The 6,286-nt window shown below is 44.2% G+C and overlaps 1 long non-coding RNA gene across 1 annotated transcript; it reads right to left on the bottom strand.

Moving 5' to 3' along the window:
- Window positions 1–4,266: 4,266 nt before the first annotated feature.
- LOC142046967 (uncharacterized) lies at window positions 4,267–6,052 on the bottom strand. The gene is made up of 2 exons (XR_012656074.1): window positions 5,975–6,052; window positions 4,267–4,556 (listed from the first exon to the last, which is right to left on the bottom strand). It is a non-coding gene; the product is annotated as an uncharacterized LOC142046967 (long non-coding RNA).
- Window positions 6,053–6,286: the final 234 nt, after the last annotated feature.

Genomic DNA, 6,286 nt, shown 5'->3' with positions numbered 1-6,286 from the left:
GCGGGCCCGGAGATGATAAACTGGGCAGCCGGGCGGCTATGGGAGAAGGGGCTTGACTAGCCCATAGCAGGCTCCACAATCGCTCGGCTACCCAGAGATCCTTGCCGAGCTCTTGCCACGAGTCCCTTTCCTCTCCCTTGTTCCCACCCCATCATGCTATTGTGGGGCTCCACCCAGAGCTGATCTCCAAACCAAGCTCAGGTTACTAAAAGATCTGTTTTGGTGTGGCCTCTTTTGAACCCATTTTGGCAGGGAGATGGACTCTATTGTGCTCGATAGAGTGGGTGAGGTAATAGTTTTATTGGCCCAACTTCGGTTGGTGAGAGAGACAAGCTTCTGAGCTCTGTATCTAGCCACAGCCCACCTGGCTCACTTCCTGGCTCCCAGGGATGGGAGCAGCCCTGCCTCTCTTGCATCAGTTGCCTGAGCTGGCTACACCTGTGAGTGACCTCACCCTGGAACCTGGCTCTGTGCTGAAGACCTGAAGAGCTCCTGAAAGCTTGTTTCTCTCACCAGCAGAAGTTGGTCCAATAAAAGATATTACGTCCGTCACTTTGTCTTTATAATATCCTGAGTCTGACATGGCTATAAGTACTCTGTTGTACTAGGACTGTTCCACTTTAAACTACCATGGTCACAGGCCCTGATTCTGAGCCCAGAGAATAGGGGACAAAGGTGGTTTACACCACTGGGATACTGGGTCTGCCAGTGTGACCAGTGGCATAAACTAGAGTGGCCCGTGGCTGTTCTAATTTACACCTGAGCTGCAAAAGTCCACAAAGAACCATCCAGCAGCATAGCTAGAGCACTCCAACCCACCACAGCCCTCCACCAATACGTCTTGCTAGCCCTGGGCAGGCACACCCTGAGCCTGGAGACTCTGAGGGACGAAGGCTGTCAAGCACATGGGAGAATTCTGCATTATATTATATAAATATTTTTATTTATCTCTGTTTGCTTGAGCACTGTGGTGTGGCTGTCTCTATGAAACACTAAGGGTTAATTCCCACTGGTATTCTCCATATGTACCACTGGAACCAGGCAATGACTAATTCAATTGCTGTTGCTCAGATGGAGACTTCACTGAATCCATGTCTGGAGTCTGCTTCTATACCACCTGGAGAGATGCATAAACCAGATTAACTAGGTTCTGGTGTTCCAGGACACGCAAAACTTTAGAATGGCTAAATGAATTCAGGGGGGAGACTGAGAGGCTGAGCATGGAGCACCCCTTCACAATGCTGGGGGATGACTGACAAAGGGGTACCTATCTATACTTGCAAGGAATGGTTTAGGAAAATACTATGTGTGTTGACCCTTAGTTGTTTTAATGCTTTTGTTCTCTGTTCACTATGTTCCTATGTCTAAATAAATCTTGGTCACTGAATTTTTATATAGGTCATAGGCTTGTTGCAGGCAGAGAGGCTGCCAAGGCAAGCAACAGTGGTCTGTGCCCGGAGTGTTTGCGCCAATAAACACACCAGGGTAGAGAAGCAAGCAAAGTTTATTTGAGATCTCAAAGCGGTGCTGGGAGACTTGACATGCCTCAGATCCAGCACACCTAAAACAAGCAGTCTGTTCCTTTAGATCCATGAGAACTTTTCTCGCTGACTAGCAAGCCCCCGTTTCCCCTCCCTCTTCTGTCCGGCTGCAGCATTCTTTTCTCACACACTTTCTTTGTCTTCCGGCCTACCCTCTCCCCCTTTGCTGCGGGACATGTTGCTGTATCTAAAGCGACCTTTGAAACTTTTCTTCAATTTAGCTCCGTGTATTACAGCGGACTGGGCTGTTACAATCAGAAAACTAACTGTACATTACATTTTAAGCTATTAACACATAGGTTCATGGAGGAACATGAGGAAACATGGTTCCAGGTAAACATGGGGAACAATGGTTCACTGAGGCTACCACGGAGGCTTCATTGACACTCTGATATTTTCACCCTCCGGTACCTAGGGTTATACCTAGTGACCCACAACTCCTCATTTGAGAATAATCAACAAACTTTGGCTGAGTTTCTCATACTTTAAGGACAAAAGCGATTAAGCTCTAGGAGCTGGAGTGCTTTACAGCAAGCAAGAAGGGAGAAGTACGTTACACAACCGCCACACCAGTGAAGGAGGCGAGCAATGCCTCCCCCAGTCCTCTAGGTTGGGTAACCCCCAAGAGAATCAGAAATAGTGAATAGGAAGCCCTTCTGGGCTTTCCACTGTTCAAAGCCTGTTTGGCTGAGGATGTGCTTGTTTAATATCCTGTGCGTTTTCTGGACTTAGAACAGCTTCAATCCCCTGTAAGGTGCACACCCTGCCCTGTGAAGCCACATTCCACCTCAGAAAGTGTACATGTATGTCTCCATGATCACAGATCAGATGGTACTCCTGATGCGGTCTGTAAGGGCAGTGGGCCAAGTCTCTGTACTCAACGATCACTCCGAATTGGCCTCAGCTGGTCATTCAGAATCCAAATTCCTAAACATACTAGTATCCCACTGCAATCGCTTCCGCCTCGTGTATTTGAAAGTGAATGATTTATTGTAAATAAGCATGATTAAAGAATGTTGTATGTACTTTAAGCAGAAATAGAAATGTTGCAAATCAGGTGCCAGGAAGAAAACATTAGGCATAAACAATGGTGCTATGGGAAACATTAACAGAAGATGGTAATAGTTAGAAGGAAATAAATATGCATGCCTAGCCCAGGTAAACTTATCAGAGTTTGCTTCCTTTGTTATCTTGTTAAGTTTTGCCCTTTTATCTGTTAAATAAGACTGTTTAGGCCTTGCATGGCTGGTCACATTATCTGTATGTTATTAGCAGAGCGCTGTGCTAATAAAACAGAGTGGTCTGACAAACTGTGAGTCCTGAGTCTAACTTTGACAATATTCATACCATCTTTCCTGTGGTGTATCTATATAATCTGTTATTTAACTATTCTCAGGTACTTTTCAAAAGGCATCACCAGTTTAATAGCATAGGAGGGGGGGTTACATTATTAGTCACCTCCCAGGCCAGGGCGCACGCTGTAGAATACCCAACTCAATCGAATACCACATGTCCAAGCGGTCCCTACACAATGTCCTCGTCCGCTCCCAGTGTTAATTCCTTTGTTCTCCATCCAGGGATCAGCTTTTAAGTCTCTTTTGATCAGGAATTCCTGATCCGTTCACATTGACTGTTACCGTATTAATCCCACGAGAACAGAATACTCGTTTAGCCGCACCCCGTGTTCAGATTCCTAGGGAGAGGTGTTGCCAGCACATCCTGTAGATTCCTTGTATGATCATTCTAGAAAGATAGTGTCGAAGAGGCGAGCAGAGAATCGTCAGTGGACAAGGAGGGTTAACTAGCACTATCCACCTTTACTATTTTCCGCTGCTGTTCGAAGGCACAGTGGACTCTGAAGCGGATAGGCCTAAGCTACAATAGTAGAATTCTCCGTAAGGTGGAGGCGGCTTTTCTGGAGTGAGAAATCATGGGTCCAAACGTCAGTCAGCCAATTGACAGCTAGTCACAGCGGTGTTTGGATAGAACCTTGGTTCCGATGAGCTCAAAAGGCCTTTCCGTGGGAGGAGTCTTGTGTGGTGGGACTTCAGTGCAGCGAGTTGCGGGCTGTCAAGGAGTGGCAGGCTAGCTAAGATAGAAGATCTTGCGGTAGTGCTTCCTTACCTTAGAATAAGAAACCTATACACATTTCATTAGTATCCTGGCAGATAGTGTTTGCAGATCTCCATCAACGTCTCGCAATGTGTGCTAAATTTTCAAACCCTCCTTTCCTGGTTTGTCAGCTCAGATGTGCTTGGACTGTGAAATGGGGTCAGTTTATATCTATTAGCCTGAGCTGCCATTTTTTTCTTTTTCGTTAATTTTCTGTTTTTGTTCTTTTTTTCTTTTGGCTTCGTTTTAACCTGAAGGGGACCTCCACTTTTTCACTTATTTTACACTTGGGGTTTCCAAATGACACATAGAACATTGTCATTGTACAGTTACCTTAGTCTATTATTCGTATATGCCACACATACTTTTTACTAATAATACTATATTACAGAACTTTGGAAGCCAAGCTGAAACACGCAACCACTTTGAGGGTTCATTCAGTTCAACCTCAGTCCAGTAGCTTTCCCATCCCAGCCCTGGCTAGATCTGAGGTGCCAGAAATCCCATGATACAATATGGGGAGTGGGTTAACTTTTCATGTCCTTGCTTTCAAAGACTGTTGGTATGCAAATTTTAACAACAATTTTTGCAATTAACAATTTGGCCAATGAAGTTTCTTTTTCTTACTTAAGGAAATGCATTAGACTTTAGTATATCACATTCTCCTGATTTATCCAAACACTTTGTATTCCAAGTTGAACAAGACAAGGATCTGTATTTTAATTTAACCTTTTTGTTTGATTTTAAACTAGACTATTTTATAAAAATATTAAACACAACAATTCCAGCCACAAGACAAACACCACAAGACAGAACATAGAACACAAAACATAATTCCTATTGTACCAGTAAATGCATGGTACGTTGAATGCTGTTCAGCTGGCATCAGTTTTCTCTGGTTATCTGAAAGACAAAAAAAACAGAGGTCTACCCCTTCTGGGCAGACAATCTTCACTTAAAATATACAAATACCCTTGTTGGTTTCAGGCAAAACAGAGGGATTACCCCATATTTTCTTGTATTTGTTTCATAGGCAGCCCAGGTTTCCAATTACATAACACTGTATACATTTTTCAGCTAATTTAACTAAATTGTTCATAGCCAAACCAAATGATTGCAATCCAATAATTTCTTTGCCTGAATATATTTACAAACATTTCACAGATGCTAAGAACTTTCTTCTTTAGCATTTTTACAAAGTTTAACTGCTGTTCCCTCCAGCAACTACAGAGTTAACTTCTCACTCTCCCTTAAATCACTTGCTTGTCTCCCAACAGCCACTTTTATTAACTCAAATCACCATTCCAAGTAAGTCCTGGGTATTTGAAATCCCCATGCTTATACTTACTTACTTCTTCCTTCCACTACACCCTAAAGTTTTTCAATCTGTTTTCCAATCTCTCTGTCTGTTGCCTGCCCGCCTGGGCCCGATCCTGCTTTTCTTGCTGAACCGTCCCTTCCATGGGCACCAACTTGTTCCACTACCAGTTTAGCTACGAGGGTGGGCTTCTCAACTAGCCCCCACCCCTTCTGGTCTCTTCCCTTAAACATTCTTACTCACAAGACTACCCGAGTCCTCCCTCGTGAGGCTTGTCACCTGGACAAAAACACATGGCCCATTGGGCAAAGGCCATTCTTAACTATATCAAACCCCTTTAGAGGGTTTACCCAGAGACCATCCATCTGCTGCATGACACTAACAGAACAGAAATTACATCAGAGCAGAGGAACCTTACAGTCAAGCCAGGCTTTCCCACTTCTATACCACTCGGACTGCTACAGGGGACGGGACATGAAGATCTCAAATTCGACTCAGAGCTTCTCGCACGCATGGCTTCCACTCCAAGGAATTAGACCGAGAGGTTTCAGTTCCGCCACACTCCTAACGCCCAAATGAAACAGAGAGAAAAAACCAACAGTAACCGCTAAAACAGAACAGAACGCAGAACCAGAATAGCATTCCTTATCCTATTAGGGTTTACATTTTACTCATGCAGTTCTCAACATAATAACACCAAACAGACAAGCCAAAGCAAACATAAAATTAACAGGGTAAAAACAAACTGATGGTGTAAATCTGCAGGCCCCCCCTCTTCTTAATGCTCACCAAACGTGACAAAATTCTGTACCAATCTATCCCGTGTCAAGGTGAATCAGGCTGACACTACAGGATCGTTGGGGGAAGCTTAAAGAAAACGCACATATAACTGAATTTAAAGCTTCAATTAAAAAATAAAGAACAACGACGGGGAGAGTTGGGATGCTCCCAACATCACTCAGGAAAACATTAATCCCTAAGCCTAAACCCCTTTCATCCTTACACACGTATGTCCAGACTGGCCACTTCTGTGTATAATGTTCAGAGAAGGGGAAGAGGTGGACGGGAGATTATCCTGTATAAACAGCTTGGTCCAGAATCCAACATGCTTCTGCTTCGTTGGGAGGCTGTTCTCTTATCAACCCCTGGATCTCCTGCGTCGTCTCTTTCAGAGATCCCATCCAGGTGGCTGCCTATGGCTTCTTTGTGTCACCAAGCCACACCGCTCCGGGGTCACAAGGCCACTGTTAGATTCTTACCTGGACAGTTTAAGCTTTGCAAATGTAATCTCAGTTCTGTAACTTTATATTGCTTT

Source organism: Chelonoidis abingdonii, chromosome 6 (assembly GCF_003597395.2).
Source record: "Chelonoidis abingdonii isolate Lonesome George chromosome 6, CheloAbing_2.0, whole genome shotgun sequence".
NCBI classification, from domain to species: Eukaryota; Metazoa; Chordata; order Testudines; family Testudinidae; genus Chelonoidis; species Chelonoidis abingdonii.
The sequence above is the reverse complement of the archived record's forward strand: the minus strand, read 5'-3'. Positions and strand labels throughout refer to the sequence as shown.